We start from the raw sequence: 12,405 nt of genomic DNA on the forward strand, positions 1-12,405 counted from the left end.
CATTGTTCTTTGGCGGGTCCGGGCTGGGGATTCGAACCCGCCACCTTAGGTGTACGTGGCTGGCGCCTTAGCCGGTTGAGCTATAGGCGCTGAGCCAGGCCTGAGATACTTAAAGAGAAGGAAACAACTGAAGATTTGGTTGGATCCCTTTAGATCCAATGTTACCTCTTTAGCAGTGCCTCTGGGTTGTTGCTGGTGCTCTCAGCATGACCACAAATGATCTCCAAACCCCCAGCTTGTCCTAATTCCTCAGTATACAGACATTGCAAGCAGGTGTGGACAGCATATCTCAAAATTTGGTCATTGTGTCCCTCCTTTCTTTGTCCTTTCATGTGGCACATGGGAGAGGGGAAATAAGGTGGGAAGGGGAGCAGAGGTGAGTGGCAGATGCATGTCTCCCTCAAGTATAGTGCCTAAGTTCCCCACTGCAGAACCTTTGTGAGTAGCTCCCCCCTCCCTCACCTTCTAACACAGCGTTCTCAACCTTGGCTCTGTGTTGAGGTCCCCTTGGGAGCTTTTCAAAATGCCCATGTGTGGGTCTTGACCCCACTGGTTAATTGACCTGGGGTGCAGGCTGGGTGTTAGGAGTTGCCCAGGACATCAAACCAGGCTAGGCCATTCCTCATGGACGTCATCTGCCTGCACCAGGGGAGCCACTGCCCTAAACCTGCTGGGGGTCTGGCAGGAAGCCTAATTCTCCAGTCTGGTTTGGGAAGGAGCCAAATCCTTGACAAGTGGGCTCCCTAATTGATGCCTCTACCTGATGAGTAAAGCACCTTAGTGTTACAGGCCAGTGCTCTGTCCTCCTGGGCTGCCTGCCATGCTCTTTTGCACAGCTGCACCTTTGTACTAGATGTGCCCTCCTGAGTTGTGCCACAGACACCCAGCATACCTCATGTTCTACATGTTTCCTGGGGAATGGTAGTGGCTCCTCATTGCAGGGACCTCTGTGCATCTCATACACTTAGGTGTTCAGTAGCCATTGGGTAAATGGCCAGCAGAAGGGCACTTGAACCTAGCCTGTGCAGGTGAGAGAAAGAGGTGCCGTTGTCCAGCAAAGCTATTTTGGTTGGGCCAGGGGGAAGCCAGAGGTTCAAAGCCACTGAGCCATAACAGCAGTGGTTACGATGAAAGTACAGGTTGGAACCCCATGAGGAAAAATGTGTCAGCCAGGACCAGGGAGAGAGAAGTAGAGTGACCAGCTTGTCTGGCTTTTAAAGCTGAAAGTTCGGAATCCTAGTAACTCTTTTGGTCCTGAGTATTGGTCACCCTAGGTAAGCTAAAGGCTTAGTCATGACTGATGCAGGGTTCCTGGGAAGAGAGGGACTGTGGCCCAGGAGCCTGACTCCCTGACTTAGCAACTCCATTAGTGTGATCTCACCAGCCCCTCCTTCCAGATGCTGTGACATGGAGGCTCCTGGAGAGCTGGTAGAGGCTCAACCAGGCCCAGGAGGGAAGTGCACCAACCTTCAGAAGATAGTGGATGGCTGCACGATTCAGGCCTGCAGTGCCCAGCACTGTGTTGGCTGCTTCAGGCCGGAAAGGAACTAGAGACAGCCCAGCCCTCCCCAGCTTGCAGTGACTGCAGAAACAAGAGGCGGTGATGAAAGCCCTGAGTGTCAAGTCCCAGCCCTGCTAGTGTAGAGTGACCAGATTTTAACATCGGTAAGGTGGGACAACATGGCCGGAGGGCGGGGCAGGGGATGGGGCAGGGCAGGGCCTAACAACAATGCAAACTTTGATAAGCAGTTCTCGATAATCACTTCTCAGCAATTATTTGTTATCATTTCAGTTTAACATTATAAAATTAACAAAAATAATAAATTATAAAATTAACAAAAATAAATGTGGCAAAATAGCCATATGTCAGCCGAAACCGTATATTCCCTTCTTGTTCTCCTGCCCGTTCATGCATTCTTTCCAAAAATCAGGACTTTTTTAAAACGCCGTGGGACACAGGACAAATTGTTGAAAAGCGGGGCTGTCCTACCAAAAGCGGGACATCTGGTCACCCTATGCTAGTGGGAACTTGGGTAGTACTTGGCCACATTCCTTCTCAGGGTGGACTCAGACCCAAATCACCTAGTGTTTGTGGCATATTCCAGAGGTCTGAAGCAGTGATTTTAAAATCTCTTGATTCTTGGTCTCACCTGCAGAGGTTCTGAGCTACTTGCTCTGGAGTAAGGCCTGGGCTTTGGGATATAAAAAATTGTTACTTCTTGCTTTCCAAGGAGTCTTGTTTGCAGCCAAGGTTGAGGACCAGTGTTGAAATGCCTTCCAGGTGTGAGCAGCCATTACTCCTGTTGAGCTGGAAAGACAAGATCTATTCCTATGAAACAACTGAGATTGAGGTGTGGCAGTTTAAAGCAGCTGTCACAGTGGGCATACTAACCAGAGGGCTGCCTGGGAGAGGGCAAGGTGGGGGGGGGGCAGTTGTGTGTGCAGGAGATGGGGATTGGAGGGGTAGGGCAGTGTGAGGTCAGAAGCCCTAATCAGCCTGTAGCTGCAGAGTGCATTGTCCTTGTGGCCCACAGCCTCCGCACTGCTCAGAGGCCTGAGAAGCCTGGATTGGAGTTGAATCTTTGGTGGGTGGTGACTTATCAGAGAGGAACGGGGTGGGCTGTGCAGAGGGAGAGCAATTCCCCTGCCTTCTCCTTCCCAGCCTGGGCAATGGGATCCATGTGTTTTCAGCTGAGAAGACGACTTGTGCAGAGTTTCTCATCCCCAGGGAGTGGGAACTTCTCTGGGCAGGGAGAATAATCTACCCCTAGTGCTTCTCCAGGTGGTTGTGCATACCGCAAGATAAAGCCCTAGAGAGAAAACCCTAAGTTCTGTTGCTGTCTGCATGTGTGGGCATCAGTTCAGTGTCCATGGTGATTTCTTCCAGGAAACCATTTCTTTTATCCATCCCCCATGGCAGAGGGCAGCCTCTCTCTTAGCTCAGTCCGGGGACCCTGAGAGCCCTCGGTCAATGGAAATGATTTTTGTAAGGCAGCAAAATCTTCAGTAATTAGAGTCAAATAGGCTTGGGCACAAAGATTGGTCCCCTTAGTTGTGGGACCTCAAGCAAGTCACATCACCTCCAAACCTCCATTCACTTCCCTTATAGAGATAAAAAAATGCCCATCCCAGAGGGTGGCTATGGCCAATGAGTCTGGCAATGCCTCTAAGGTGCTTACTGCACAGCCCAGGACATAAAAAGATAGTAAAAGAAATTTTGTGGTGGTGGTGGTGGTTAATTAGCATTGCATAAGACCCAACTCTCATCCCTTCTCGTTCAGTTGGTGTGATTGTTACTCAAGAAACTGGTAATCCCCGAAGAAAGTACTATAAGTATTTGCTGGTTAGATTTTATATTCATCACACGCCATAATGTTGTGGGTGTGAGATTGTGTTTGGCATTAGAAGCCCACTAAAGTGGTTGTTAGCACGGGCTTGCTTTTTCCTCAGTGTCCTCATCTGTGAAATGGGGTGGTAACAATGGCCTACTTCACAGAACCGTGGTGAAAACAAAACACAATGAAGCATGCAGGTCAGGGAGGGTGCTCTGGGTGGCGAGCACCAGGAATCCCAACTCCAGATAGCTTAAGCAGTGAGAACTTGTGGCAAAGGAGGGTTGGGGCTGCCTAGGTTCCTGGGAGCAGTGGGACCAAGGTCAGGGGGAAAGGATGTAGGAAAGACTGGGAATGATGATTGAGGGGTCTTTCTGGAATTGTTACTTACTATAGTTCATTCATCTGTTCTTTCAATAAATCCTGAGCCTACACTAGGTAGCAATCACAGGTCTGGGCTTTGGAGCACAAACAGGATTCAACAAGGCCCCACCTGCATCAGTGATCTATTGCTGTGTAATAAATCCCCACAAAACAGGAGCTTCAACAGCAACACTCAGTGGTTTCTAAGGATTAGGGGAGGGGCATGGCTGAGCTGGCTTGCCTCTGCTCAGTTCTGTCGGAGGCCTCAGCTGGAAGGTTCCAAGACTGGGGAGGAGAATCACCTCACAGTTCAATGGCACATCAGGTGTTTGACATGGCTGGGCCCCGGCTGGAGCTGTCCATAGGCACTTGTATGTGGCTTTTCCACGTGGCCCAGTTTTGGCACAGCATGAAGGCTGGGTTCCAAGGATGCCAGGTAGCATTGGCATCCTCATTATGACCAAGCTTCCAAAGTTATGAGGCAGCCGTTCTGCCGCAGTCCTTTGACTGTGACAGTCTCAAGCTCACAGCCTCTTCAGTGGGAAGAGTGACAGTCACACTGTAAGGAGAGTAGGTGGGATGGAACAAACACAATGGGGGCAGCCGTCACTGTCCCCGTGAATGACACACACATCTGGCTGGGAAGACAGACATAAGTAGCTCACAACAACAAAATGCACAAACTCTGTCACAGGTATGAGGTGCTTAAGGGTGTGGCAGGAGTAGCATCTATTCATCCTGGGACATGGGGGAGACTTTTGAGCTGAATCTCTGATGAGTCAGACTTGACCAAGTGGAACAGGGGAGAAAGGTGTCAGCAAGGGACAGTGTAGCAAAGAAATGTGCTCTGGGAGGGGCGGGAAATCTCTGTGCCTGGAGCTCAGGCTTGGGCTTGGCTAGGGGAAGAAAGGCAGAGAGATGGGCTGGGGTGGGATGGAGAGAGCAGCTCGCTACCCCTGTCCTCCACCATTCCCTGCCCCTGTGCACATAGCAGGCACTGGATAAATACTGAGTGAATCTGGAGCTGGCAGCATGCGTTTAGGAGATGAAATTGTCTCCCAGTGGGACACAGTAGGTCCTCCTAGACGCTCCATGGGAGGAAGACAGGTGAGAAACCACGCTCACAGTGTAGGAACTTGAGGTCCTTTTCTCTTGGTTTTACCTTTCCAATGTTTTTCAATGTCTCCAAAAGTCCAGGAGCTAGTGGCAGCCCCTGAAGTTCTTCTCTTTCTCATCCTTCCTAGCAAGATTTTTGGGTCCTTTTCCCTCTCTGCTTGTCCTTAGTCCACAGTCTGCCCCCAGTAGGGTGCAGAGGAGGCACCAGATGGGTGTAAAAGGGCCAGGAGGATAGGGATGGAGAGGAGGGGAGAGAAAAGGGGAAGGAGAGAGTGGGAAGGAAGATGGAATGGCTAAGTGGATGCTCCTGGCTGGAGCCAAAAGCCCATACTGCAAATTGCTCTTTGCTTCACACTTGTCCCACAAAAAGGCCCAATTAAAATAGCACCTATTGGAAATGGAAGATTAATTGCAATAGGCAGCTTATTAAGTCCATCTCCAATAGCATTTGGGGACAGCTGTGAGCTTCAAGAACATTCCTATGTGAGCTCAGGGGTCACAGTGGCCCAGAGCAGCAGAGGTTGGTGGGGGAGGGACGCTTCTCCAGCCCACTAAGTGGATTCTGTGCTACAGTGGGGTGGGGGGTTCAGTGGAGACGAGGGGCTGATGACATCAAAACTGTCCCATTCCAAGTCTCACAACAGAGAAAACTGAAGCTGGGAAAGGTCTTGGGAACCACCAAGCCCAACTTTCTGAGGGAGTTACTTGCCCAGGGTCACCCAGCCAGTTGGTGATGACAGATGGGCAATCAGAGAGAGGGCCACCTACTCCCAGTCTAGTGCTCTGCCATTTTATCCTGCCACTGTGTCCAGCCCTGGTCTGGGGCCTCAGCTGGAAGATTCCAAGACTGGGGAGGAGAATCACCTGATGGTTCAATGGCACATCTGGTGTTTGATGTGACTGGCTCTGGGGCTGGAGCTGTCCACAGGCACCTGTACATGGCTTTTCCATGTGGCCCAGCTTTGGCACAGCATGAGGGCTGGGTTCCAAGGGTGAGCATCCCCAGGGAGAATGCCAGGTGACATTGGCATCCTCGTTATGACCAAGCCTCCAAAGTTATGAGGCAGCAGTTCTGGGTGGCAGTCTCAAGCTCACAGCCTCTTCAGTGGGAAGAGTGACAGTCACACTATAAGGAGAGTAGGTGGGATGGAACAAACACAGTGGGGACAGCTGTCACTGTCCCTGTGAATGACACGTCTGGCTGGGAAGACAGACATAAGTAGCTCACAACAACAAAATGCACAAACTCTGTCACAGGTATGAGGTGCTACAGCTCAGTCCCTTGGCCTGGCACTGTGTAGTGTTCCTGCTGGGCACAGCTAACTTTGGTGGCAAGAGCTACGGCAAAGGTTTTCTGGTTTGAGGGCATCTCCCCAAGCATCTCTTGTTGGCGTGAACTGACACATTGCAGCCTGTGATGTTCTGAGGAGGAGACAGACAGAGGTGAACAAAGCTCATGAGCTTGGCTGGAACGGCAGGTCCCAGAGGTACCTGCTGGCCGCCCACAGTGAAGCCTGGTGGTGGGTGGCATTCTCCCTACTGGTTACCCATTGGACCATGTCTCATCTACCCCAAGTCTGTTTCCATGACAACAGCAAGCTCCTTACCCATCATTTTTATCCTTAAAGATTCTCACCCCAGCCGTCTGAGCCCAGGCTCCTTGCCCAGCTGCCGCACCAGCCCACAGCTCCAGATCGCAGGTTTCACGGTGGATTGTCAAGCTGCCAGAGAGAGCCTTCTGGGACATGCCTGGTAACCGGCATAGCTGCTGAAAACCGCGATAAAAAGTCACTTGTTAATTGGATTAGGAACGTGCTCTCAGTGGCTTTCTTCTGCTTCCACGTTGGAGCCACCTCCCTCCTCTCCTCTGGAGCGTTCCCTCTTCCCATCTCCCCAGCCTCCCAGGCCAGGACAGTGCTAACAAGGGCTGCTCCAAAGCCAGCTACTGACCCAAGGGAAAAAGAAAGCCTAGTTTTCTGGGGCCTTCAGGTACATGCAGAGAGAAAAAACAACCCCAGCATGGGAGAACTCTCGGGGCTCCCTCCTCCCAGCCTCCCTGTCAGCGGCTCCTGGCCTCGCCACGTGGCTTTTCCGTCTGGCTCTTGCCTCCCTACTCCTCCCCTCTGAACATCACCTCCTTCAGAGCCCAGCTCCAATGCAGCTCCACCAAGAAGTCCTCCGTTCTAAACCATTTCTCTCTATCCTCTCAGAATGGTTATATTTGGTTCCTACAACATAATTTCATATATGTTGCATCAGGGAGGGGGGGAAGATTCCGGAAGCTATTTTTTTTTCCCTGAGGCTGTTTTTTGGGATATGTTTTCTATACTGGAAAATTCTTGTAGCCAATGTATGTTGTTTATCTGCTCAGCATCCCCTCTTTGGACTACAAGTCCTTATCTCCCTTCTGCTGGTGATAGTCTCTCTCCTGTCGAAAACTTACCCATGGGATTTAGCTAGGCTGCCTCCCCCAACAGGGGTGAACATCAAAGCAGGCCTGGACAGCCAGAGGACTTAGTGGACCACAGCAGTTGGTTCATGTGTGACCACAGGACCATGCAGAGCCAATCAGAAGGAGGACTCTTGTCAGTGGGCTGCAGTGGTTGGTTCAGGGATGACCACCTGACCATGCCAGAGTTGATTAGAATCTTCCCTGGAAATTCCTGCAGATGCGCTGCTTTCCTAACGGATATCCATTCTTACCCTGGTTCTCACTAGCAAAACTCCAATTTTGTTGGTCCACCAGGAAGTCCAGTTGAAGATACCTCTCCAGACTTTTGTGTAACTAGGGACTGTCATGTCACCCAGTTCTGGTCAATCGGATGTGCACAGAAGTTTTGGGAGAGATTTCTGGAAAAGGGTTACGAAAGGAACAGACTCTCCTGGCATGGCCCCTTCAGCTCTAATCCTACCTGACCACTGAGATCCTGACAGCTTAGCCTGGAGGCTTTTGTTCCAGCGTTTGAGAGGCTACCTGATAATGAAGCCTCCATGAGGGAAACAAAGCTGAAAAAGAGAGAGAGAATGAGGACAAGAGGGAGATGACAATATTAGTCAAGCCCCTGGATTGAACCTGGCCTGAAGCCTCCGAACTTCCCAATTTGGAGAGCTAGTAATTAAATCCCTTTTTACTTAAGCAAGTTTGCACTGGGATGTCTCTTCTTTTAGTGAAAGACCCTGAATGAAAGACTCCACAAGACAAAAACTATGTCTTTGCCTGTCCTCCCCTCCCAAGCTAGATGCAAAGCTGGCACACAGTAAGTGACTGAGCCCCCAAAATTCTTAACAAGAGTCAAGTAAGAGTTTGAAAAGACATCTGAATTAGACTCATTAAGGAATAAACTCGTTAATTCTCTGTGGAGATCTCAAGCTAAGCACACGTTTGAAGGATTACATGGCTTGGGATCACTTTTTCTCTTCACCAAACCATTCCTTCAGCACTCACCTGCTCTAGGAAGCCTTCCAAATCAGATTTTTCTTTTTCCTTTTTTTTTGCAGTTTTTGGCCAGGGCTGGATTTAAACCCACCACCTCCAGCATATGGGGCTGGCGCCCAACTCCTTTGAGCTATAGGTGCTACCCCTAAATCAGATTTTTTTTTTTGAGACAAGAGTCTCACTATGTCTCCCTTGGTAGAGTGCTGTGGCATCACGGCTCACAGCAACCTCAAACTCTTGGGCTTAAGCGATTCTATTGCCTCAGCCTCCCAAGTAGCTGGGACTACAGGTGCCCACCACAATGCCTGGCTATTTTTTTGTTGCAGTTGTCATTGCTGTTTAGCTGGCCCGTGCCGGGTTCCAAACCCTCCAGCCTGAGTGTATATGGCTGGCGCCCTACCCACTGAGCTACAGGTGCCACCCCAAATCAGGTCTTAACTCCATCACCCTAACTACCTTTGTCGTTACTTGCCTTTCTTAACACTTAGGTTCAGCTGTGCTTAGTTCCATTTTGAGCTTGAGTGTGGCTCTTTGTGCCTGACTCCCCCACCCACCTCCAGTCCACCCCCACCAATTGACTGAAGAACTCACTAGAACAGAAACTGTGTCTCCGCCATCAGTTTAGGAACTTCCTGAGGGCAAGAGCTGTAACATCCTTATTAGCTTGAGATCCAGATGCTGCCTCTCCTCACATTAGACTAGAAACTGGACAATCTGGAATCACTTCTCCAAGCCTCCTGGGACCTCATGGACAAGACTAGAAAATATAGAGTCTCAACTACAACCCTGCAGAGTTGGAGAGTGGGAGGAAAAGGGTAACAGTGAGTAGTGAGCAAAAGGGTTCATCTTAGCTTTTAGGGTAAAACTGATTAGTAGCCCATAAGATCAGTCCTGGATCAAAATCTGTTATCCAGCAACTGTTGCAATAGTCTAACTCGGATCCTGTCTCCTCCTGGGTAGCAATGCAGAAATCCCTTGCCCACAGTAAGGCTAAGATTTTGCTTTATGAGTTTTTCTTATTTCTCTTGTCCCTTGACTGTCATATAATGATGACTCCTGTGCTGGGAAGTTTTTCAAATTCGAGTAGACACTGAGGGGGTGGCCACGTGTGTACTGTCTCCGGCTCCTGATGGATAAGAGTAGTCCGTGTGGCTGGCAGTGCCAGCGGGAGAGGATGCTGCCGTCTGCTGTCTTCAACACGCTGCCCCGATTTTGCACCCCCCTTCCTCCACCCCAAAACTAAAGCCTTTTAAACAGCAGCTACACAATGAGCAACTGTTGAGGAAGGATGCTAATTCAGAGTCCTGAAGAAGGCGATGGATTCCCAAAAGAGTCAGTGAGAGCCCTGCAGGAAGGAAGGGCAGCCTGCATTAGTAAGCAGCAGGTGTGAGGCGGGCAAAGTCACCCACCAGCGCCAGCGCAGGGTCAGAGCCCCAGAGACCAGAGAGCACAGGTGAGGAGGGGTGAGGCAGGGAGGACAGGAAGCTGGTTTGTTTGGTGGGGAGGAGGAGATTGATGCGAGCCCTTGAATGCAGGTTGAATCTGTATTTGGTGGAAAAAAAGTGATGAGGAAATTGGCCAGATCTTGGACAGGAGAGAGACATGATAAAAATAGGCTAATGATCCGGACGTCTGCATGTGGGAGGATGAGCTCAGGGGAAACGGAGGCGAGGCGCGCAGCCAGGGCGCTGCAGCAGGGATGGTGTGCGTGGTTACGGAAGCGGGAGGGACTTGGGGACCTGATTAAGCTGCTCTTCAAGTTTTAAGACAGGCTTTATCTCTTGGAGAAAGGGAATGAGAGCTCTGGTTCAGTCCCACCAGCGTGCTGATGGCTTCAGGAGTTGCTGATGCTTTGGGGGTCATTTGCTGCCAAGTGGCACTGGACCCCCTCCCCATAACCCATGGAGAGCACATCTCCTTGTCCTCAGCTGTGTAGGACTTTCTTTCCATCAGCAGCAACTGGCCAGGGGGCCTCAGAGGAGATGGGATAACGATTGAGCTGCCAGGAAGCTTTGGTCCAGGTAAACCCACCTAGAGGGCAAGGGAAAGAGGTGGAGTCTTGAACCACAACATTTCCCAGGCACCCGTACCACACACCAAATAAGGAGAAAGATGGGACGCATTTGCACGATAACTGGAGACAGGATCTCCATGGCAACAATTACCCAAAAATCTACTCAAGACAGTCGCAACAGCAGGAGCTAGCAAAGAAGACTCTGGGGGTGGGAGACGTGTGTGGGGGCTCAGAGAATGGCTTCTTTTTATTCTTAAGCCAAAGGAAGTGCTGCCAGCAGGAACCACGGCCTCTCAGAACCCAACTAGGCCACGCGCCACTGGAAGCAGAACTCGAAGGAGCCTGAAAGATGAGCTGCTTTGGGGCCTGAGTGTGAAACACTTAGAAAGGATGTACTAGCTTGGGGTGAGGCCATGGGGCCTAGCCCCCCCTTGCCACCCACCTCTGGCAGACAAGAGTTCTCCCTCACCTCCAGAGGGGGAGGGCGAGGGGTGGACCCAACTTCTCAGAAGGCAAAGGCTCTGGGGAGTTTGAGTCTGCCTGACGGCTGAGTCCAGTCCACAGAAGGCTCATGCATGACATAATTGAGAGAACTGCCCGCTCTGCCCCCCCAAGACTTGCCATATGACCTCTGAATTTCCTTTTCGGTGAAATGTACAATCAACTTCAAATTGCTATTACAAGGCTGAGGCTGAGGCTCTCCTCAGGGGGCAGAAGTGCTTCCTGGGTCGGGTGAGAGTCAGAACAAGGAATGTGATGCGAACTACAAGTGTGGCCAGGGAGAGATACCTGGAGATGGTGGGAAGGTGTGTGTGTGCACGTGGCAGAAGCGTCACCTGTATCCTATCACTGGACAAATGGACTGGACAGACTGACAGAGGAGGCTCAGAGGTGGGCAGCAAAATGTGTAAATTCTAATTTTAAAAAATGTTTTAAAACGTTTGGTGCAAAAAGGAAAAACATTCTGCTTTCTTTTTGGAAAACCCCCAATCCAACCCTTCCTACCCCTCAAGTTTATCTCTTTGTCTGATATTGCTCAAAGGCTTTGGCTATTTTTCAGAATCCTAGAGCTCAGCTTGCCTTAAAATCTCTAGAGAAAGGAGAGGTTTTTCATCTTTCTTTTGGGGACTAAGAAAAAAAGCAGTTTGACTCTATCACTAGAGCAAAGAAAAAGGCTCTGCTGACTCTCATTTACATTTGGAAGCTCAGAGTTTTGGCAGAAAACCACCCTTGGGAGCTTATGAATATGATAAAGTTTTCTCTATGTGACCGTCCCTCACTTTAGGAGCTAGAGGACACCCAAAACTTTTCAGATCACCTACCAAGGATGGCAGTCCCCTTATACTGAGTTGTGGGGAGAAGGGATGATCTAGGGCATTTCTGGGGCACTTTGCCTTTTCCGTGATCTCGCCTTTACTCTCTCTCTACCCCCTCATCTTTGCCCTTCCCCTTTGTCTCCCTGGGCATGGAAAGTCCTCCCATACCTGAGGTCCTCCAAAGCCATTCTTCCCACCCCTGGATGACTTCTTTCCTCCCCTTACGGACTAAGCAGAAGGGAAGTGATGCAGGAGACAGGCCACCTGAGGAAGGCTGGCTGGGCCCTCAGGCAGGGTGGACTTCAGAGTGGCTATCGTGGTTCAGTTTGGTCCTCAGCAGTAGGGTCCAGGAATTCAGGTGGGCCAACATACCCCAAAGCGGTCAGCCTCTCAGGACTGACTCTTGCTGGCCAAACTCAGTGATGAGCAACCAGAATGCCATTTCCTAAATCTCATATCTGCCACAATTCTTGCATCCAAAATATGTAAAGATCTTGGGCAGCTGGCTCAGCGCCTGTGGCTCAAGTGGCTAAGGTGCCAGCCAGACACACCTAAGGTGGTGGGTTTGAATCCAGCCCAGGCCCACCAAACAATGATGGCTGCAACCAAAAATGGCCGGGCATGGGCAGTGCCTGTGGCTCAAGGAGTAGGGTGCTGGCCCCATATGCTGGAGGTGGCAGGTTCAAACCTAGCCCCGGCCAAAAACTGCAAAAAATAAATAAAAATAAAAAAATAGCCGGTGTTGTGGCAGGCTCCTGTGGTCCCAGCTACTTGGGAGGCTGAGGCAGGAGACTTGCTTGAGCCCAGGAGTTGGAGGTTGCTGTGAGC

This window comes from Otolemur garnettii, unplaced genomic scaffold, assembly GCF_000181295.1.
Source record: "Otolemur garnettii isolate 467f Iridium unplaced genomic scaffold, OtoGar3 scaffold00018, whole genome shotgun sequence".
Taxonomy (NCBI): domain Eukaryota; kingdom Metazoa; phylum Chordata; class Mammalia; order Primates; family Galagidae; genus Otolemur; species Otolemur garnettii.